Genomic DNA, 24062 nt, shown 5'->3' on the forward strand with positions numbered 1-24062 from the left:
TGTTACCGCTTCATCATTTAGACCCCCAATAGAGGGGGGGGGGGGGGGACAGGATGTAAAAAGAATGCTGCAGAAGCTGCAGATGAAGTAACAGAATCCTCTCTACGATGCTATAATAAAGAAGATTTGCCTTTACAATATGAACTGAAGAGTGGAGAAGAACAAACTGGAGAACAGGAAACATAACACAGCAGGTTCATATCGTGCACTGAGATCGTAGCAGTCGTGTGCAGACAGTCTGTGGTCGTGCATGAATCACAGTATATAAACGTCACCTCCCCCTCTTCACTGGCTCCAGGTGAATTCTCCTGATTAAATCCTGCTGCGTTCTCACATCAGCTCACTCAGACTTCATTTGGTATACTCGGGGTCTGGACGTAGAAACTCCTGCATTCACACCATTGACTGTATATAATCAATGAAGTCGAGTGACGTCGCCCATCTGTTCCTGCAGGGGGCTTTGGAGTCCCATCGATGGTGGTCTCCATGCTGGAAATCCTTTCTCAGTCTAACTTTCAGTCAACCTAACAACAGACTGAGAGCTGGAGCTGAGGCGGGTTTTAAACCTCCTGACAAACTCTTACACCTCGCCCACCTGTTAATCATGAACGTGTGTGTACTTGACTTCTGGGGCTTCTGGAGCCTCAAGTGGACACTCGAGGAACTGCAGAATTTTGGCCTTCCTCGTCGTCTTAATTTTTCAACCGGATTGTTAAGAACCTGCAGCTCACTTGAAAACTTAAGGCTTTTTTCAGGAGTTTTGTGTAAAGTATGCTCAGGTCTAATTGTCAAACTTGTGTTGGAGTCTTACACCGAGACATGAGGTTTGTAAGACATGCTCCAGAGGAATTAGAGGAGGGACCAACAGGACTAATCTCAAAGCTCATTTGAAAAACAGACCCAACGACATGTGAAGAAGTTCAAATAAATATTGGTTTTGAATGGGCTGCAATTTTATTCGAAACACCTGTATCAGTATTGACCCTGATTTTTTACACTGTGCTTCTCCTCGTGTGATGGAGTCTTCAAACATTGCTCAGGTGGTGTTTACTCGGAGGAGTAATCTACTTCTTTTACAATGAGCCACACGGGCATGAATACATCCCAGTCTTTTGTTCTTCCTCGTCAAGCAGCAGAAACCCTTTTCAAAACGAGTCACTGTGTGAAAGAAAAGAAAAGTGTTGGCACTGAGAGAAGTCGTTCTTCATGTTGTGATGCCACACACTTAACAGCATGTCATCACTCACACCTGAGAGGTGAATAGATGCTGGCCCTGCTGGACAGGCCCAACAAACTACAGAGCCAATCAAGCAGCTGGCAGCTCCTGTGCTCTTGACACCCCCCTGGTGTTTACTCTCAGAGTTACAGTCACACCTGTCTGCTCCAGGTGAGGAGGTCTTTGTCTTTCTAAGTGGATTTGACCTCTTCCTCCCTCGTTCATGTTTATTAATCACCATGAGAAGAGGTCACAGAAGCTACTGGTGCTAACACAGGCACCACTCTCCCAAAGCATTGTGGGAAAAATGAGCAAGTAGACGCTTGTGAATGACAGCGCCGGCACACGCAGCCGACGTTCATGTTTTAAATGAAATGTCTGGATGAATAATGTAGCGTCTCTTGTGTCCCTGCAGGGCCTCTGTTTTGGCGGCGCACAAAGCAATGTGGAGGAAATAAAACTTGTGACACGCTGAAAACAAGAGGTAAGACTCTCACACCGACGCTCTCACACACTCTCGCTGTCATCTGTAACTACATGAGAAAGTAACACATTACTTCAGGGCTGACTGCAGGTGTTTGGACTTCATCACACGCTCATTCTGGAGTCATTCCAGTGCAGGGTGTAACCCTGCCTCTCGCTCAATGACAGCTGGGATCGACTCCCTGCCTGTCGCTGAACCAGAAAAGCAGGATAGATGATGTACGGATGATGAAAAAAAGTTTCTGATGTTCTTTATAGTTGTTTATGAATGAAATCTTCGATGCCCCTTGGAGAATTTATCCTGCACTGAGAGCATGATAACATGACAGAGACGAGACACATCAACCAGACTGCACTGAACAGAATACCATCAACACAAATCACTCAAATGCATCATTAGAGTCTCACATGATCACCTGTAAGAGGCTTCTAGGAGCAGGTTCAGTAAAGTCCAGAGTGCCAAGTTAATCCTCATCCTGGTCTCTCTGCACCCTGAAGTCAAGAGTTCATACTCAGACCTAAGAGGGGGGGCAGAGGGTCCGCTGTGATCTTGTTCGCTAGGAGCAGTGTGTACTGGTCTGTCGGGTCAGAAATGCAGCACCCAGTTATCTAGTTTTAGTATTTCTGTTGCAGGATTATTTTAAGTGTGTCAAAAGGATAAAAAACAACCACACGCACACATTAACCACGTACAGATACACACACACACACATTAAAGCACGTACAGATACACACACACACACATTAAAGCACGTACAGATACACACACACACACATTAAAGCATGTACAGATACACACACACACACATTAAAGCACGTACAGATACACACACACACACATTAAAGCACGTACAGATACACACACACACACATTAAAGCACGTACAGATACACACACACACACATTAAAGCACGTACAGATACACACACACACACACATTAAAGCACGTACAGATACATACACACACACACATTAAAGCACGTACAGATACACACACACACACATTAAAGCACGTACAGATACACACACACTAAAGCACGCACAGATACACACACACACACACACATTAAAGCACGCACAGATACACACACACACACACACACACACACACACACACACACATTAAAGCACGTACAGATACACACACGCACACACATTAAAGCACGTACAGATACACACACACTAAAGCACGCACAGATACACACACACACACACACACACATTAAAGCACGCACAGATACACACACACACACACACATTAAAGCACGCACAGATACACACACACACACACACACACACACACACACACACACACACATTAAAGCACGCACAGATACACACACAGCTGGCCACCACTTGTTGAGATCCTGTGCCAGAGGCAGGCCTGCTGTCCCACACACACACACACACACACACACACACACACACACACACACACACACACACACACACACCTGTGCACAGTGTGTGTGTGTACCGGTGCACCATGGAGCAGAATGTGGCCTCTTGTTGTTGCAGGTTGACCCACAGGGCTGCAGATTCAACCAGCTAAAAGCTAAAGTGATGTTTTCCTCTCTCTATCCTCACGTAGTGCACGACCCGAGCCAGCTGTCTGCTCCTGCTGCTGCCATCTTTAATCCACAGACACGGCAGCAGTCACACACATCCCTGCAGGGGTTAATGACCGTCATGTATTCCCCCGCCCCCCTCCCCCCCGATCTGTATGAGTGTTTTTATTTTTTCTTATCCCATGTAACATATTGCATGAGATGAGGCTGCAGATGAAAGATGTTTCAGTTGCTTCCTAATCCAAGTGTTAGCATGCTGGGTCCCTGCTAGGTTTGAGTGGAACACGATGGCTCTGATGTCAGATTAACGCTGGCAGCAGCAGCAGCAGCAGCAGCAGCAGCGTGTGCTTTGCCTCTTCACAGAACAGCTCACCCTGTACCTTAGCTCCAGAACAGTTTGTAAAAACTTTGTGATTCTATCAAATGAGCAAATTTTTACATCATAAAGGATAATGCATTTAGACTCAATACATGGACATCTATTATCTCACTTTCAACATCTATAGAGTAAGTTTTCATGATCTGCACCTCCTTAATAATCTGATACTGGCGTCAGTAAAATCCCTCATCTCAAACACTTCATGCAGCATGGTAGGTTGTAAATGTAAACGTGACAAAAGGCATCTGAAAGTTATGTACAGAAGTCTCCAGAGATCAAATCCAGAAGCAGATCCAGTGAATAAACCAGAAAATAACTGTGATGAGTGAGGATCTGCATCGGCTGCAGGTTCGACTGCATTGTCTACAACTCTCTCTCTTTTGATCTGTGCCAACAATAAGGACAAAAAAAGGCCTAAAGGTAGGAAAATGATTGTCTGGCAACGTTTTAACGTTCTGCGTGGTCAGACACAGCTCATTTACATATTTAAAGGTACAGACACAGAAACAGCCTGTTCTGAGCAGGGCTGAAATAGAGAGGTTTATAGACATGATCAAATACAGGATCAGAGTGGATTTAGAACAAGAAACTTCACACATGTTTTGAGGAGCTCTGAGACTTATTTAAACTGGTTGAAGAGGAGGAGGATATGTGACCTTTAAGATTAGAGCAGTGGAGTAGGCGCCTCACATGCAGAGGAAAGTTCTTGATGAAATGATCATCAGTTTGAGTCGGCCTTTCAGTGCATGTCATCCCCGCCCTCTCTCCTCCATGTTTCCTGTCAGCTGTCCCATCAATAAGGGCAAAGGGCAAAAAAGAAAGAAAGCGAGAATTGAAACCCTCATTAAGGCCTTTCTTACAGAATAAGTGAAGCTTTTGTTCTACACCGCAGCATTTTGTCAGCCTCTCTTGTTAGTCGTCCATTAGTGGAGTGGAGATATTTCAGTCTGGAGCTTCCTCCTCTATTTGACAGTGAGTGGGGCTTCTGACATCTTGAACTTAGGTCTTCTCACAAAGGAGACACATTGTTACTGACGCAGCCGAGCGCCCGACAAACAGCTATAAACGGAGAGGATGCTAGGCTACAAATCACGCGTTTGTGGAAATATGCTGAACAAGGGAATCTTCCAGGAAACCAGAGTCAGCTGAGCATCCGACACTCATAGCGATGTGTGTTCATTATGCAGGCTCAGTCATCGCTGAACTAATAGCTCCTTTATTATGTGTGCTCCACTTTCCTATTCGGCAGTGTCTCGCTGCTCGGAGAAGGAGCCAGCAATCAACCCCCGGCTTGATGCGGGGGGGGGGTTAGAGTCACACTTTTTTTTGCTTGTGACTCAGCAGAGATTCTTCTGGGGCGTTGAGGTGGCGGTGACATGGAAGATATGCCCGCCACAGAAGAAGCAGCTCTGCAGAGAGAGAACATCAAGAGGCACCTCACTGTGGGAACATGGAGCAGATGTGTCTGTTAGTGTGTGTGTGTGTGTGTGTATGTTAGTGTGTGTGTGTGTGTGTGTGTGTGTGTGTGTGTGTGTGTGTGTGTGTGTGTGTGTGCTCTCGCTGGGTGGGTGGTATTGTAGGCTGGTGAGAAACAGAAGAATGAGTCACTGATTCCAATCATGTTTTCATGCCTCCACTTCTCTCTGAGAGTCGCTGCTTGGTGCAGAAAGAAGAGCTAAACGGCACAGTGGTGATCATCACCCTCACATCGTCCCAGACACTGCTGTTCTGCAGCCATGGGACTCGAACCCAAACTGGTGTGCCTCGATCTTAACGCTGGATTTGGTAACAATCGATTTGGATAGATTTACACAGCTGAAAGACATGCAACAACAGACATGTTTATTGGAGAGTCCGGGCAGTGTGTAGAGTCAAAAGTCGAAGAGAGAGAGAGTAGGGAATGACATGCGGGAAAGGAGCGTCAGGTGGGATTTGAACCCCGGCCGTACGCCTTGAGGACTACAGCCTCTGTACATGGAGTGTGCAAACTTTCCACTCAGTCATCGATGCCCCAGTTTGTCTTTTCAGTTTCAAATCAGGAATCAAAACATTTACAGACATTTTATTTCTTTTTTCATGTAATTCACCTTCCTCCTTTTTTTAGTGCTGTTATAGTAGCAGTAGTAAAGCTGTCTCTTACAACAAGGAGAAGACAACTTAATACACCGGTGACAGAATCTTAAGTTCTCTGAAACCTGAGCTAAACTATCTTCAGCAGAAGCCGGGAACCTCAACGTAGAGATAAAGTGTGAGTGTGACTGCTTCATTCTGTGTTTTCCTGTTTTAATAACTCGGCCTGTTGGTCTCAGAGAGGACGAGACCTCTGTGGATGACTGAGCTCCTGGTGGAAACCTCATGAACGATAAAGACTGAAAAGATGATAACCTGAAAACTTAGCTTACAGGAGATGCTAATCTTGTGGTAGCTTAGCGAACAGTCTCTCAAATTCTCTGAAATTCAGAAACCTCCTTATTTATCTGGTAGTGGCATCAGTAAAAACCCTCTATTCAACCTCTGCCTGAAACAGTTTGTTTGAGCCTCTGTCTCTTTAAGGCTCCCCATGTGCTCACTTTCTTCTGATTGGTCAGCTCTCTGAATGCCTCTGAACACTGCAGGGCTGCCAGGTGAGGTCTGCTCTCCAGTGCTGGGAGAAGAGTCCCTATGAACGAGGTTTCACCGCCTTACGTAGAGGCTTGAAGTCGTCTGCTTAAAATTCTTGGTTTCATATCTCCGGGAGGAGCTGGAAAACGTTTCTGGGGAGGGGGAAGTATGGGTTGACTTACTTACTGCTCCTGCTGCCAAAGCGACACGACCTCAGATAAGCGGAAGAAAAAAGAAAATGAACGTTTACCTCATGATCTGAAACTTAGGTCAACTTCAAAAAGTAGATTACAGATGAATGTGCGATACAGAATCAAATAGTTTTCTGAGCCCTGCAGCATTATCAACCTATACTGTGTGATAAATACTGATCAATATGGAAACAACATATTGTGATCATATTATTCCCTGAGTCCTGTTTGCTCTGTGGTCCCCCCCCCCTCAGCTTGTTACTTCCTCAGTAATGGCTGCACCAGTGTGGGCTGAGGCTCCACTGTGGATGGTAGAAGAAGCAGTCTGTGGGTAGAAGTGGTGCAGCTAATGAACCTAGTTAAGCTCCACTCCATTATACGGACACATCTGGTGGCTTTTTTTCTGTTGCTGTTCTTGTCCACATGCTCTTCTTCCTCCTCCGGCTAATGAAGAGATGTGCTGAGGATGTGGACCACATACTGACGTCTAACCACCACCAACCAGCTGTCACAGGATGTTCTGTACTGTATGTACTCGACTTCATACAGAGACTTAAAGAAACCTTAGTGTGACATTTGACGATCCTCCTCTGCTCTTGTTAAGTCCTTTTAGTATCAGTAAATCAGATTTTGGAGTATTTTTAATCTTTGCCTAAAAGGTTCAGTAGATTAGTAGGACTTGATAATGATGACAAACATGTGTCATAAATTTTAAAAATACAAACAAATGGGCTTTTTGCCTCCAGTGGGTTTAGCAGGAGAGAGAGAGAGAGATGGGGGATTGCTCGTCCCTTTGGGAGTGACCCATCCGCTTGGCCAGAGGTTTCAACTTTACCAAATAAGAACAGATTTACCTTTTTAGGTACCAACAAAGAAACTTTGAACCCCCCCAGAGGCCACATGTAAAAGTGATTCATTGCTTTCAAAAATCTAAGACAGGACAGTGGATGGAGTTGGAAATAACTTTGAATTGTTTTCATTGATAAAAAAAATCTCTAAATGTGCCTTCACAGCTTCAGAGCAGAAGGAGCCCGCTCTGTTCAATTTGAAAATGATTTTGCAGAAAATGATATCCCCCATCCAGATCTGGGTAAAACACACTGTCGTCCAACTGGTTTCTTGTTCTCTTCTTTGTCAATGTGGCTGTTTGCTTTATAAAGACATGATGTCAACAGGCCTTATCTTCAAAAGGGTCTGTAGGGCTCATTTCTGTAAAGACAACTTGAATAACTTGAAGGGTTCCCACTTGACAACCCCAGTGATGTCCATCAGTATATACGGTTGAACTGTTGGGACCAACAGGGGCCATGTGGTAGGTAGGTAGGTAGTGTTAGTGTAGTCATATCTGGAGCTCACATGAACACAGCGGGGTGTCTGTTGATGGTGGTACTTCACTGACTGATTATCCTTTCATCAGGGCACATGTACTTTGTGTTTATTTCAAAAAGCTTTGAGATACTGAAATACTCTTTTAAAGGAAGATTGTGCAACATTTAACACATAAATATATCAGAAATCAAGTCTATCCTGTGTCCTCATGACTGTCTACAATGAGTGAGAAGCTTGAGTCCCGCTGGCTGTGTTGTTGTCAGAGCTGTGTTTACATGGACGTACGGCCAGCCTTTGTATAAAAGCTGTTTTAGTCGAGGACTTTTGTGCAAAAAAAAAGCATAAACATCCCCTTTATTTACGTTTAAAGATTCATCCATATAAATCAATCATTGTTTGTATAGCGTGTGTAGTGTAATCTGGAGACGCTCTACAAAAGAGCATATTTGATTCCTGGCGTTCCTGCTGTCCACACGTCCTCACTGCAGAGCTGGAGGTCGGAGCAGGCCGTGCATCAATTAAGACGGTGGTGGTTGTGAGGATAACACAGTCTGATGGTAGTGGCTGGTCGTTAGGGACAATGGGTGGTAGTGCCTGATCACCTCGCTGAAGGCTGTGGGAGCTCCGTCTACTTGAGAGCCTGGCTTATAAAGTTCAAGTTTAATCGACTTTTTCCTTCATATCCAAAAAAAGCAGTTGGAAAACGTCCTGAAACCACATGAACCTGCTACATTCAGATGAGTCCTGTGGTTTCTGTATTTTATTCTGGTGTTGATGGTATGTTTGGATCGTGTGTAACAGATCTCTGCCATGTATGATCGGAGAACAATGTGCTTGAAATATCTCCTCATAAAGATAAACACATAAAGTGCAGGAAAAGCCCCAAAATGCAGGTTTGTGTGCCAGTTCCAGCTTTCTTTAGTTTTTTCACTGCAGTCTGCCGTGCACTGAAGGAACCATGTTTTAACTTCATGTTCTCTGCGATGCCCTGCCTTTGCCCTTCTTCTCCTCTAAATCTAGTTTGATGTAGGTGGAGAGCAAGGGATGATTGACCACCTGCTCGGAGTGGTTTTAATCTACACCTCGACTGAAAGTTCTTTTGATGCCCCCCCCCCCCTCTTCTCCGCCCCTCATCCAGCCGCTTTACGTCACATAAAAGAGGGCAGGATGGGCGTATAGGAAACTCGGGGGCTGGAGGGTTTGACCACAGCTTTTTAATGATGGCTCACTTCACCCCCCCGTCTGTCTACCGTTGCCTGTAATAGAGGTTTTTTCTGGGTGGGTGGAGGCCACGTGCAGGGGGGGCTGACGTTTGGCTCAGTAGGTCCTCGGATATTTATGCAGCGTGTTGTCTGTTTGTTCTGATTTCTGTCTTGTTTGTTTGACCGGAGAGTCACATGTCTCAGAGTTTATGAACTGTCTATGTTCTGCACAGACAGCTGGCTGCGCACAGGATGTGTGTGTGTGTGTGTGTGTGTGTGTGTGTGTGTGTGTGTGTGTGTGTGTGTGTGTGTGTGTGTGTGTGTGTGTGTGTGTGTGTGTGTGTGTGTGTGTGTGTGTGTGTGTGTGTGTGTGGGGGGGGGAGTATGAGCTTGGTTGTGTAAGCGAGAGCAAGCCTCCCGTGCAGATGGCAGCACCAGAACCTCTTCCTGTTTTACCGACTCGACACATCTGCTGCGGCTCACTAATAACTGATGTTGAACTAAACAGATTTGAAGTCTTTACAAATATTTCTGCTCCACTTCCTGTTTGTTACATTCTTATTTTTTCTGTAAAGTGGATTTTAAATAGTGAGTTTTGGAGTTTTAAAACCTTTTTATTTTTTATCTTAAGGCCTTAATGATACCTAATATCTACACAAAGTTTTTAGTTTTTACTGTAGATTGGATCAGTCGTCAGGCGTGGGACTGAAAAGGTGGGCACAAAATGTGTCCACTGAACAGGGGTGTGTCCAGAGGCCCACCTTGAAATCTGATTGGCCACCCCAAAAATCCTAATCTATGGTTGGCCATTTGCCCTGTCAGAGGCAGGATTTATGTTAAAGCGCTATAGGCTAATAGTAGTTTTCTTTACAGATCAAGGGAGCATATTTACTTTTATTTGAACTTTAAATTGAAAACAAGTATTTTGCACATCTGTTTTATAAGAGCGGTAGATGTGTAATGGACATTTCTGTAAACAAGAGTATGTTTGAATAAAAGATCTTGAGTCAAGTAGCAGTCCCTGCTGAGTTTAATTCTCTTGCAAAACTAAAGAGTGTAAGGACAGTCTGAAGTTCAAAGAAGACAAAGAGAAAACACATATCAGTATCAGGGTATCAGTAACCCCTGTTGTTGGGCAGATTGAAGAGTTTAATGCTTGACATAGTCAAGCCGCTGAGACAGTGTTTGTATCTTAGTTGGAAGAAGGGCAGAAGGTCATACAGAGGTTTTCTTGTAAAAAAGGAAGTTCATGTAGAGGTAAAGCTCTTCTCCTCTGAAGAACAGAACCTGCGGGGGTGAGGTGTGACTTGAACAGCAGACAAGTTGATTTTTAGAAAATCAGCAATAATGATATTTCCATGACAATTGCACGCTGTATTACCCTTCTTACACTAACCCTTACCCAATTCCCAAGTTATGTATTTGGTGCAATTTTGGGTTGGAACCCGTTTTCAACATGGGGGATAATCACTCAAAATAAACACTTCTCTTTTCTTGTCCTTAGAGGTTTCACTTGCTGTGGTGGACCTCAAGTGCTCTGAAGGGCTAGCCGCCACCAATCCCAACGATTGGGAGGAAAACAGACCTTGTTGGTCCTAATCCACCTGGGAACCAGAGCATGCTGGACAGCGTTATGGCTGCTAGAGGGACAATCTGAACCAGAATTTAGAATCTATTCCAGGAACACACAAAACGAACAGCCAAAACCCAACAAAAGGTTACCAATTCTGACCTAAACTGTTGCCGCTGAAACAGGGCCCTAGTAACGTAACATATCAACACCTCTGTGTAAGCATCAAAATGAGTCGTTTTGACAATGTAGGTGTTGGCTTTGAAGAATATGAGTTACAGGATTAAAAATACTGAAGTTCTCTTTTCGATATTCTTCAACGTAGCAGAAATGCATTAAACACGAGGTGATCCCCACTTGTTTGCATGCGTATTAAGTCCGAGGCCGCCATATGGCCCCGAAAGAAGAGAATGGACACTGCTTTTTATTGGCTGGTTTGATAAAGCCAGAGTTGGGACACTATGAACAACAGCAGCTGTAGCTCCTCATTGACAAGCTTTAGACGTTCTGCTCGGCCCCGCTGAGCACTGTGACAGGTATACTGTCACCGGCGCTGTGAGGAGGATCTGGGTGAACACGGCCTTCTAACGGCCTCACACTCGGACGGGCTTGTTACTGACAAACGGGCTAACAATGGAGTCTTTCACTTGGTCATTGCAATGCTGAAAACATCTTTTCTGTTGGGCCAATTAGACTTATCTTAACCCAACCAGGCAAGATGACCATCGAGCCCACAAAAAGAAAACCTTGGGGCCATAAATCCCCTCAGGTTCGGAGGTCACAACACAGAGCAGCAGTTCACTCTTTGATTCCTCAAAGCCCTCACAGCATCCTGCTCCTGTCATTATTTCTGGTTTACTTTAGTGCTGGCTGCGGTCTGTCGAGTGGCTCGGCGCCGTTAAACGATGCCAACGCACTTCTGATGTTGCGCTGGTTTCCTCTGCTCAGGGCGGTGTTGTGGACGGTCAATAATTGTTCTGCAGTTTCCATCCACGCTCCACATGTTGGAGGTTTAGCTGTGACGTGGTTTTAATTATGAAAGGGGGAGGGGGGCTGCAGCCATATGCCGGCCCCCGGGTCCCCAGGGACTAAGCAAGCAGCTTAATGAGCAGCCTCATGGGAATTAGTGCTACTTTAACCTCCGTGTTTTGACTGCTGGGAGGGAACCTGCTGCCAGCTGATTTACAGCGGCTGATTGGTGGAGGAGGAGGAGCAGCTATAGGAGGCTTGGACATCGTTCTGAATTGCTTGCAGACATGTTGAGAAGTTCTTCACATGTTGTAGGACACAGCTTTAACACAGAGTGACCCAGTTTGTTTCCCCTCAGCCTGAAAGCCATCAGGAAGACATAAAAGTAACATATTCATCATATTCTACCTGTAAGAAGCATGTTGATGTGAGTGACACCTGTCATCTGGAAATTAAAGATCACATTTGATCGTCCTTTTCAACAAGTTTAAATAAGTCTCAGAGCTCCTCAAAACATGTGTGAAGTTTCTTGTTCTGAATCCACTCTGATCCTGTATTTGATCATGTCTATAAACCCCTCTATTTCAGCCCTGCTCAGAACAGGCTGTTTCTGTGTCTGTACCTTTAAATATGTAAATGAGCTGTGTCTGACCACGCCCCCTCTCTGGAAGGGCTTGGGTGTCTCGGTCTTTCTTGCTCCATGTCCTATTGTTTACGGGGAGAAGTCAGCCTCAGAGGGCAGAACAAACACCTAGCTGTGGAAGTGTCACCCACCTGGGGGAGGGGCTACTGCCCTTTGTGATGTCATGAAAGGAAAATCTCCAAACGGTCTGTTTGAGCACACATTTTCTGAAAGGTGGAGCAGGCAGAAGACAGAGAGGATGGACTTTTCACATGATTGGGACACATATTAGTGTTTGAAAAACATGGTGTGGTGTATTTTGCATAATATGTTACCTTTAACACAAATGCAGCGTTTTGCAATTACTTTGAAGGATTTTAGACTACAAATGAGGTAAAGGTAGTCTCAGCTCAGCTTGCAGCCCAAGAGCATGAAAGAAACACAGATTTTATTTGAATGATGTAAAAACTTCTTTATTCAGTGTTTAAACCTGTTCAAAGTGTAGGAGTGTTCTGCAGATAATTTGTCTCGGGGACAAAAGTCACAATAAGAAATTGACAGAGTCTTAAAACATAAAACCAAAAGGGAAAAAAGCGTGGCTTACTTTGTAATAGTCCAGGGAAAACATGTCAATCACATACCCAACATAACAATCTTTCAAAAACAGTGGAAAAGTCCAGAGAAAGACGGTGATGTAACACATAGGACATGAACACTGCATGGTAACATGAACTGACACAGGAGGGAGGGAAGTGCAAACCAAAATCACAAAGAGTGAAACACTTTTTCAAAGCTTGAGACAAATTAACATTTTTGAAAACACATTTACAGGAAGTGACGAGAGCTGAGACAAATTTAGAAGTGGCAGAACTACAGATGATGTTTTGTCTGTTAAAGATGGTAAACAGGATTTTTCTTTTCATCTGGACGGTCTCTGGAATTTTAAAAGGACACAGACTAGATAAGGGGACCGAGGACGCCTTCCAGACCATCCATCTCATCTGTGTCCTCCCAGAGACCGTCCAGACGCGAAGCCAAATCGCATGAACTGTCTCAGGTGGGTTCGACAAAACAATCATTCTGTCACCATAAACATCAGTATAACACATTTCCGCCCAAACAAACTAATTGACCACTCGCTCAATCACTGCCCGCTCACTTCTGGTATTTGGTACTTTCCCTTTACGGTAAGATTCTGTCGTTTGTAAATGTGTTTTGGGACTGGTTAAAGCGTTTTGTGGACTGTAAATTTGCCTCAGCGCTCTTAAAGTGTTTTGCATCATGGTGTTTGGTGAGACTAATGACACAGATGGAGTCCCTCAGGGTAGGGCACACAATGGCTGAATTCAAAAGTACCTTCTATACATGTAGTATGTCCTGACTCTGATAAAACGCTGTATGCATTATACATAAGTACACAACCTTACCCATGCTGCAGCTGTTTGAACACCTGCTTAGAGGTATGTGAGTGTCCTGAAATTATCTGCAGAGAAGAACTGAAAGATGGTGTAGCTGCAGTGAAAGACTTTCTAATCCGCCTTGGATTTAAAAATCTCTTCATTTCAAGACTTTAGTCCCCACAAGCTTGAATCCTGGCTGCAGCTTAGCTCACAAATATTAAGAACATGGATAGAGAATTTAGGGAGAGGGGGGGGGGACGGACGCAGGAAGTGATCCAGACTCTGTTCTTACTGAGTCTCTCAAACTCTCTGACTCTGTTGTCTTTGGTGTGTGTGGCTGATGTTTACAGCGCTCTCACTCTCTCCGGTCACTCTGTTAGTGCTGCAGCAGCATCTTCAAAACATTATCTGTTGATTGAGCTTAATGGAGTGATGGTGAGTCTTATCAGATGATAAGTTTTTGACCTCTGGTGATTCTACAGGTTCACCATTTCTTTGGACCAGCACATTCAACATTGAAGGAGAGTTAGTAAAGTCAAAACGTTTAATTTGGGCAGTCATCATTAGTGACAGCACGCGTTAATCACAAGGCCATCACATTCATTTTGATTTTACTTTGAGGTTCATTTTTATTGTAGAGACAGGTCAGTGGATAAAGAGTTGGATATCAGGGAGAGAGGGGAGAGGACGTGCAGGAAAGGAGCCACATGTCAGATTCCAAGAGGCCCGCCTCTTGGAGGATTACAGCCTCTGTACACGGGGCGCACTAACAAACCAGTCCACCACCGGCCCCCAAGAATCAAATGATTAAGGTGCTAGTTTGTCTGTTTCCACCGCAGTGTCTCCCTGTAGTCACAGTGATTGAAAAGTACGAACCTGCGCTTTAAATGTTTCATTTCACTTGAGAAATATCCAAACAGGAAGTAAATACTCTCAGTTTAAGGCAGTACCAACATTCAAACTAAAACCATAAAAAATCTGGTTTAAATGCAAAACAAAATGCATTACAATTCTGTGATTAATCCCAGCCCCACGTTGAATGCATGTTATTGATGTGTGCATGATTTATGAAGAAACAGACTGATAACTTATCAAAGCATGTCCATTCAAAGAGGTGAAAGAGACAATGCTCGTTCAGAAGCAGATTAAAAAAACTATAATCAGCGTCCCCACGCAGTGATCTGTCTCTCCATCCCGTTGCTAGGTTACCACAATCCTGAGCACCACAGGTCCTCGCTCTGTTGGCAAAAACCAGGCTGGCAAGAGCATGGGGAGTCTCCCCTTTCAGATCCTGTGAAAGACCCTGAGACGACCCGACGCGGTTTGGGAGGCAGATTAGGCGCTGTGATGTCACTCCATCTTTGTAGAAATGTCTCTGGATGGAAAAAAAACTTTGTATCTCTGTTTGTGAGTGTGTGTGTGTGTGGCCTGGCTCGGTAGGTACAGCACGTTCCTGCACACGGAGGAGCAGTGTCTAGACAGCAGCCACGATCAGAGACACCACCCCCCCCCCTTCTCCCCCTCATCCCCCCCAGCATCACCTCCAAAGAGGATTGTGTTCCGGCTGGGGATAATCTTTAAGGCTCATCATTCTTTGTCTTCACGGAGCTTGTATGCATGGATGTACACACACACAACAACACCAACATACACAGAGGATGCAGAGGAAATGGAAATTTCACAATAAAAGAAGGTTTTACATATTTTCAGCGTTAAAAATCTAACTTCATTTCCATGAAACGTAATAATGTTTCACATCCTAAATGTTCTTCACTGTCATCTTTACTCATCACTCCAATAATGATAAAACAAACAGATAAACCTGGACTACCTGTTTATGTAGAACATGCTTTAAACAATCTGAGACCAACAGTCTGTCATATAAAAGCTTCTTCATCATTTCAACAAGAGTATTTTTTTACCCCCCCCCCTTCAGGGATGTCAACTTTACAAATTATAAAACGAATCTCTCTGTGAACAACACGTCTGCTGCGATCTACAGAAACATGTTCTTATCAGCTTTGACAGTGACGAACATGTCACTATACACATGGTTCATTTAGCTGTGTGTGTGTGTGTGTGTGTGTGTGTGTGTGTGTGTGTGTGTGTGTGTGTGTGTGTGTGTGTGTGTGTGTGTGTGTGTGTGTGTGTGTGTGTGTGTGTGTGTGTGTCAGACACGTTCACATACTCATGACATCATGCGCATACACTGTAAATATTAATGTGACGTCAGTCATCTGTGACAGCATGGGGCTTTTTTTGCCTGTTGTGTGTGTCACTTCCTGTGCTTCTGGAGTCAGCCTCAAGTGGACACTTCACAAACTGCAGGATTTTGCGCTTCCGCAAGGTTGCTGCTTGATCCTGCTGTCGTTTGGAGCGTTGGTCGTGCACTTCCTCAGAAGTATCTTCGAGATACAATATAGATATAACCACTAGGGGCAGTGTAGGGTTGTATGCTGAAGAGACCGGTGGAGACACCAGAGTGCGGCTACAACAATGACTCAAAGTTTAGGAGACAAAATGAATGACTAGATGAAGTCCAAGTGATCTGAGGATTTACGTAAAGGATAAACTTCCTCGAGTGTCGCCATGTTTGCTTACATCCCACCATGTAAACACAGAACCTCTACTTCAGTGTTATACAGTACACGGTCTGATTTATGTGGTGCCGCCTCTTGAGCAGTGATACTCAACCCGAGGCTCATTTGGGACTAGTCGTGGCTCATTTAGGTCCTACTTGGAGAAGAAAAATCCAAAGTAATTAATTTCAAAAAGGGAAACATTGTCAACAGAAATGATTCTTTGCAAGTCATGTCACTGTGTTTCCACACACATATTTAAGGAAACAAAGAGGTTTTTTGATTGTGGCTCTTGCAGAAATATTTTTGGTCAATGTGGCTTTTAAGTCTATCAAGGCTGAGTACCACTGCTCCAAAAGGATCCTTCAGTAACACGCGTTGTACATCGGCAAGTATATGAACATTTACACTCACGACGCAGCAGGTAGTCTACACATTTGTGTGTTTAAGTGAGTATATTTGAGCCTGAACACAGAGCTCTGTAAGTGAGTTTGTTTGGCTAAGCTTTCAGCGACAGACTTCAACAGGTTGTTATCTGACTACTGATGACATGTCTGATTGTTGCCCCCGGTAACCACCAGCTGATACCTGCATGATAAACACAGACATGCTGTGGGACATGTCCAAGCTGCGTTTAAAACAAAGTTAACTAGTCAATGAAATATGAAAACTTTATGTTTCTGTGTAAGAGTCCACAAATTAACTCCCATAAATGTATTTTTTTAGAAAACTGAATTTACTTCCTCTATGTACAGCTGATCAATGCGGCCCGAACAGTGGGGAGTGATCTGACCACTACGTTTTAGTACATGTACTTTGATTGGGCACAAAATCTGATGATGCAGACATCATTGGCGGGCTGAGAGTTACCAGATCTTTGGGGGGATGATTCTCACCTTTTGAATCTATTTTGTATTTAACACCTGCTTGTTACAAATATCCCCCAGGCTTAAAGTAACATAAATTCACGTTTACGCTGTATAAGGCAGGACAGACAGAGCGAGGTCTGCTGCAGCGACATCCTTTCATCTGCAAGAGGAAGTTACCTCAACGGCGTGCAGAGTGGCATCCGACTAATTTTTTCCCCCTTGTCTGTTCAGGCCATGGAGGATGCATAGGGCTGCTGCACACACATGTAATAAAACATGCATCAGCTCAGTGAGAGTGAGTGCATAATAGCATGTGGACGTCAATATGCTTCAGAGTAAAGCTCTGTGTGTTCCTGCTGCTGTTGGAGGATGAACAGAAAAGAGTGGAGCAGCCTTGATTGACTCCAGGTCTTCGGGTTCGCTGAAGTGAAACTTTAAAAAATGAAACGCTGTGAGCTGGAGCACGACACGCAGGCCTCCTGGCTCTATTTATAGAATGATTGGTCGACTTGGCCTAAGACACTTCATCAGCGCTGCTGCCTCCCTGCGAATGGAAGGAGTGGGTGTGTTTTTTGTGAGTGTTTTGGGGATGAGCCATCACGTTACAGACACCAAAGAGAATGGAAACTTTACACCCTGCTTAGGTGTCTTTAAGGCTTTAAACCACATCCTGCAGCCAGTCATATAATGATGAGGCTCAGTTGCTGTCTTGAGGCTTTTTGAGTGCTGCACCTCCTTTTTTCATATCTGCACGTTACGTCTGCAAGAAGATGCAGTACCCACAACCTGAGACGCTCACTCGTTACAGCGTCTGTTTAACCGTTCAGCAGATTTTCTTTTTTAAATGTGGGTATTTCCTTTTAGTGTTTTGCACCTCTACTGTTGTAGCTGCAAAGCTGTGGCATAAGTCCCAGTTTAGAAGAAGCACCTCAATCTATTCTGATCCATTACAACATGTGACTGCTCGTCATTCTAGGTTGTTGATGTACACCAAACAGTTCCAGGTCCATGAGGATCCTCTGTCGGCCCTGCCAACTCAGCTAAACCAGAACCTGATTTTAATTTTTTTATTCTACTTGGGAGTTTTTAAAGAGGACATAGTATAGCCCTTCTCCACCTTTTCAAACAGTCCCCTGTGGTCTAAATGAAACATCTGTGCTGTGCTTTGGTAAAAATATAACATGAATCAAGCATGTATAAACCAGCTCTCTCAGAACGCTCCGTTTTGGTGTGTGTGTCTCTTTAAATGTAATGACCCCCCCCCTGAGTTTTCTCTGTAGACATCTCTCCTCTGTAGCGAGAATAAAAATGGCCGACCTGCGCAAACGTTTTGTTCTAGACTGGGGGTGGAGTCCATGGGTGGAGATATCGGGGGAGAGGAGGGGATTTTTTTTACCAGAATCCCACTGTGACATCACAAGGAGAGCTAATTTGAAACAGAGCATTTTTCTCTGTGTTGTAAGACTTATGCAGACCACATACAAAGGACTGGATGGATTTATTTCACATTTTGTTGGTGTTGTTGTTGTGTCAGCAGCGTTTCCTCCTGTGATGTGCCAGGTGACCTCACTGACCCCACAGCATGAAGTGAACCAGGGCTGCCTCCAGAGGGTCTGAGTCTGTACATCAGTCTAGAAGCTTTATTTAATATCCTGAAGGATAGAAATAGAATTTAGTTAGTATGAAGACACTAAGGTTACCCAGATAAATGTTCAAACCCACTGTACAAGTGGATTTTTCATAATATGTCCCCTTTAACTCTTTAAAACGGGTCGAAAAAAAAACTTTGGACAGTGGCTCCAAATAATAAAACAGGCTCTCTTCATTGTTAAATTTCAAATCTGAAGGACATACAAGAAACATCCTGTTCTCTCCCCCTACTGTGACAAGTGGCTGCTGACAACAAATGAGCGCCTGAAAATGTCAAGCCATCCCTCTAAGGGTGCTTCAAAGGAGACTCTGAAGGTGTCTCCTCTATTCTGTGCTCATGTGCTACTTTGTGTCTGAGCCAAAGCCCAGCGGTGCTGAACGCCACACTGATCACCGTCTCACTTCCACACCGCCTCAGCTGGTGCAGAGAAGGACTCGTGCACACAGTAAATTCATAAATACTGTATTTTTAATGACCTTGTATGCTTACACAGACGGGCATGAGTTATCCAGATGTCTGAGCACTGACTGTAACTGCTCTAAAATTGAAACTACAGTTGAAACTAAATATAGAGCGTTGGGTTTCCTGCCTGGTTCTGTTGAAGGGAAGCACTTCAGTGAAATTTAAAGATAATTGATGGTTTCCTGGATGTTTCGATGGGGAGAGCAGAAGCAGCATCATCTTGTATTTGGTGTTGATTCATCACGGAGCTGCAGGGGAAGGAAGGAGTGTGTGGGGGGTGGGGGGCTGTCGGGTCAAGTCCTGGACACAGCTGCATTATTAACAGAAGGTCAGCTGTCAGCACACGTCTGCAGGCCTCACATCAGGCAGCTCACTCAGTTTTGCGCCCCTGGGCTGACAAGTTTCTAACCTTGTAGGCCATTTAATGAAGGTTCACGAGCCCTCTCTTCCAGCTTGACTGTTTTTTTTTTTTCTTCTCTTGTTCCAATAAAAGAGAGCCAGAGCCACGAGGAGAACATAACACACAGAGGCTCTGAAACTACTTTTATGACCATGCCGTAAAAAGATGTATGATGAGATTTATTATGGGAGAGTGGAGTGCCGGCACATGTTGACCACAAGGACTTATATGGCTGCAAAAGAAAAGAGCTAATCTATACATCGATTGGCACATTTCTTAGTACTTAGGTTAATTAGCTTTGGAGAAAGTTTGCTGATATTTTAAAGCAGGAGTTCAATAAATGCATCCCTCCCCTCAGGGCTTCTTCAGGAGCTTTGCTTCCAGAATGAATGGACACACATTGTCAGGAAAGAGCTGGTCTTATGTTTACGTCTCATCAGGACTTCTAGATTTGAACTGGTTTAATGCTACATTAGCTGTCGACTATCTGAACCTAATGTATTATGAAATATGTTACAGCTGTGGCTCAGTGGTAGAGTCAGCCGTCTCTCAACAGAAAGGTCAGGGGTTTGATCCCCAGCTCCTGCAGCCACATGGCGATGTGTCCTTTGGCAAGACTCTAACTGTACCCCCAATGTCCATTTTCCATTTCCCATTCCATGTTATGAATGAAATATATCCTGGTGTGCCTCCAGATTATAACTATTTGTTAGGATCTTGAGGAAGTATGACTACAACAGTTTATCAGATTCTCTACATTCATACAACTTAAAACTTGCATCACAGCAGCAGTAGGACATTATAATCCACTTGTTTCCAACTCTGTGCATGACGTCAGATGAAACTGGCTGCAGTGTGAATAAGATGAACAACCCCATTGAAGGTTCTTTTTCGGCCCACTTGATGTCCTTTGCAGAAACTTGGCTCAAGCTGTCATCAGTTCATTTTTTATTGATTGACGAATCGGTGGTACTTTTCGTCCCATCAGTTATACTCTGGTTGGAGGACGGTCTCATTATTATTATGGGATGATCCAGCAGAGTCGTTGGTCGTCTGGTCTTGGAGGCTTGGTGCAGAGCGATCTCTCTCTCTCCACCTTGGTAGATCATAAGGTGTCACTCTCCCTCATCTTCCACTAGCACTACTGCTGCTGACACTGAGCCGCCCTGACACAATGGTGTCACTGCTTGCCCCACCCAGCTTGAATTTGAGTGACAGGAGCAGGCAGGACAGAGGCTAGGCCTCCGTCTCTGCAGTACTGTATGAAGAACGCTGGGCGAGAGAGAAGAGACGATCATGGTGGGCAGAAATGGTGGTAGCCTGTGTTGTTGTGATCGGAGCTCCGCCTGCAGGAAGAGATGTAGACAAGCATGTGGCCTCTGCGCTTTCCCCCAGCAGAACCACAGACGAGCTGGAGGAAGCCTTGTTCCAGTCTTGACAGCTCGACACAGCATTTTATTTAAAAAAAACTTAAACTTGACCGTCTCCTCTCTTCTTCTTCTGCTTTGGGCAGTTTGGAGGCTGACGTTCTGCACAAAGGCCTCCATCAAGTCTCTGCAGTTGGGAGTGCGACCTGCACAATCCGAGGAGCTCCCACTGAGAGGCATAAAGGCAGGATGGAGTGCATGATTTTTAATGAAGGGGGGGTTGGGGCATCCTCAGGCAGACCCCCGCTGGGACACGTGTTGTAAAAAAAGAGAGCTGTGAAAACAAGATAATCTAGACCAGATCCCCGGCTTTATAGACTCTACTCCACCCTGGCCTCTTTGAAATAAACTGAAACCTTGCAGAGCACGAGCTGGCCTTTGAAATGCAGGAATGCTTACCTAAGGCCAAAACAGAGAGGATATTAACTCTTTAATGTTGACCTTGAGGAAGGCCGGTAGCGACTAAACCAAGTCTGGTGAACACAAGGTAGTGCTGGTGTAAGTCCTTCCTTATTGTCCTCCTTTACTGACACCCAAAGGTCACATGTAACCGAGCGGTATGAAAGTTTTTTACACCATCTAAAAATAGCCAAGTCCAAGTTTTCCTTCGTTTCCATCCCAGCTGGCTGATTCCTAGAAAAGCGTCTCTGGTCAGCTGTGTGTGTTTTCCTTTCACTGGCCACAGACGAGCCTGGCTCACTGGAAGAGGAGAGGCAGGCCTCTCTTTTTGTGTCATCGTAGGGTAGGCAGGTCTGGAGAGGGGAGGGATCACAGCTGCTGCTGCTGCTGCAGCAGTGTTGTTGTTGTGTCGGCAGCGTTTCCTCCTGTGATGTGCCAGGTGACCTCACTGACCCCACAGCATGAAGTCCAGACCCGCTGAACCAGGGCTGCCTCCAGAGGGTCTGAGTCTGTACATCAGTCTAGAAGCTTTATTTAATATCCTGAAGGATAGAAATAGAATTTAGTTAGTATGAAGCATGATGCAAAATGTACATTAATGTGTGTTTAGTAAGATTAGTCTTCTTTATCATACGATAGATCACAGTGTTACAAAGAAAAGCAGGCGGTTTCTATAGACCCGGTTCTTATCACAGACTCTGGAGGACTCACTATACTCATATCGATACTCGGAGAAGAAGTCCAGCATGCATTGCAATCTTTCTTTCAGCATATGATGGAATAAAAGACTCAGCAGTAGTGAGGGAGTGTTCCATGTTTGTGTGGGTACATCCCTCCGCCTGACTGTGTGTTGCGTGTGTGGGGGGTTAACCTTGACTGTCACCAGCCTCCACCCTCAGCGGGACGCCGCATGGCACTGGCAGGACGGCATGCTGGGAGTGCGAAAGACAGGGCCTTCCCCTGGCAGAGGAGGCAGCTCAGCATGTGACACCCGGAGCCCCATCATTAGCCTGCTCACTTTGTCAAGTGTCTGTCCCCTGCCCGTCTTCTTCCATCCTTTTCAGTGCTCTCTCTCTATTCCTCTCTCTCTCTCTCTCTCTCTCTCTCTCTCTCTCTCTCTCTCTCTCTCTCTCTGTCTGTCTCTGTGTGTATATTTTGGTTCTCCTCCTGAAGAAGGTCACAGCCTGAGGACAGTGTGAGTTGAATAATTATTTCATGATGTGTTGTCTGTATTATAGCAGGGTGAGAAGCAGCCGGCGTGGTTGTGTTATCAGCAGCCAAGCTGTTGAATGAGGGTAAAGAGGGCCGCTCAAGAAAGAAGGAGACGTCGTTGTTTTGTGACATTCGGTCTGTGGTCAGTGGCACAGTTATAATTTCTTCCTCCAGTTTTGGATTTCCTGGTTCTGTGTGTTCCTGCAAAGGTCAGCACTTTATGAGAGATCAGCAGGAAATGTTGGACTGGGCTGTTTGGACTGAGCCGTACTTTTACCATCGTAACGGGCTACAGCGACGTTCATGTCATCATGCACTTTGGCACATCTACTTACACGGATGTTTGTGTAACGATGTGAACAGAGGGAGGAAAAATAAATGTTAGGAGTTCATGGAAAACTGTGAAGTTTCTTATATCACAGTCAGACACATAACAATTATAGACAAATCAAGCTAAATACCAGCTGTCAGGTATGAAAAGGTCTGGTCGACAACCCTTGGATGAGTTTTCATCGTAGACCTTAAATATTAATGGATGAAGCCTGAATGAGGTCACCCATCTGTTCCTGCAGGGGGCTTTGGAGTCCCATCCATGGCGGTCTCCATGCTGGAAATCCTTTCTCAGTCTAACTTTCAGCCAATCTAACGACAGACTGAGAGCTGGAGCTGAGGCGGGTTTTGAACCTCATGAAAAACTGTTACATCACGCCCACCTGTCAATCAGGTCAGCTACATGCCTTATTGTGAATAACTCTTATCCTTCATCAAATCAAAACTGATGAGTCATCAAAAAAGTCACCCACCTACAGTGTGTGCCGATCAAACTAATCAGACATAATTTTGTTTTTTCACCAGGCTGTTATTCTCTGCTGTAAAAACAGTTTTTTTGAATGGGTGTGTATGTGACTTCCTGTGCTTCTGCAGTCACCCTCTAGTGGACACTTGAGGAACTGCAGGATATTTGCACTTCTGTATCGGCTTCATTTTTCAACATCGGAGGTTGTCACCTGGTTGAACATCAGTAGCTGAAGGTGTAGATTTTATTAATGTCACTTTTTATAAAGAAAAAAAACCTCAAGTGGTCACTCAAGGAACTGCAGTGTTTTTAGTCTTGCGCATTGGCTTTAATCTTTGATACAATCTCTGTTTTAAGGGTTTGCACCAAATATCACTCAAACGTTTTCATATTTCCATTCATGAATATTTGTCATACCAAATACAACCCCCTTAAACACTTTAAGATTATGGAACATTTTGTGTCTCCCCCTCTGTTCTAATTGTCAGTGGTGACATGATGACATGTGGAATAGTTGAGGGAGGGGGGAATACTCATGTGAGTCTCTCTCCAGCAACACGGCTTTAAAAGGTGAAGAGCTGCATTATATTAAATGTGTCCTTGTGAAGGATATATGTATACATTCTCTCCAATGCATGTTCCAATCTGTGTGAACAAATTAGTAGTCAACCTCCACCCCCCCCCCCCCGTTTTCCACGCTGCTGGAGTCGGAGGTGTATTCATTCAGACAGACATGA

At 44.6% G+C, this 24062-nt stretch overlaps 1 protein-coding gene across 2 annotated transcripts in view; it reads left to right on the forward strand.

Annotated features, from left to right (window-relative positions):
• fynb (FYN proto-oncogene, Src family tyrosine kinase b) overlaps positions 1-24062 on the forward strand; it is an 80100-nt gene that overhangs the window by 12068 nt on the left and 43970 nt on the right. For both annotated transcript variants that reach the window (XM_020636670.3, XM_020636672.3), the window contains exon 2: positions 1632-1700. The gene's annotated coding sequence lies outside the window, so the exon portion shown is untranslated. The remainder of the gene's footprint in view (positions 1-1631; positions 1701-24062) is intronic.

This window comes from Labrus bergylta, chromosome 15, assembly GCF_963930695.1.
Source record: "Labrus bergylta chromosome 15, fLabBer1.1, whole genome shotgun sequence".
Classification (NCBI taxonomy): domain Eukaryota; kingdom Metazoa; phylum Chordata; class Actinopteri; order Labriformes; family Labridae; genus Labrus; species Labrus bergylta.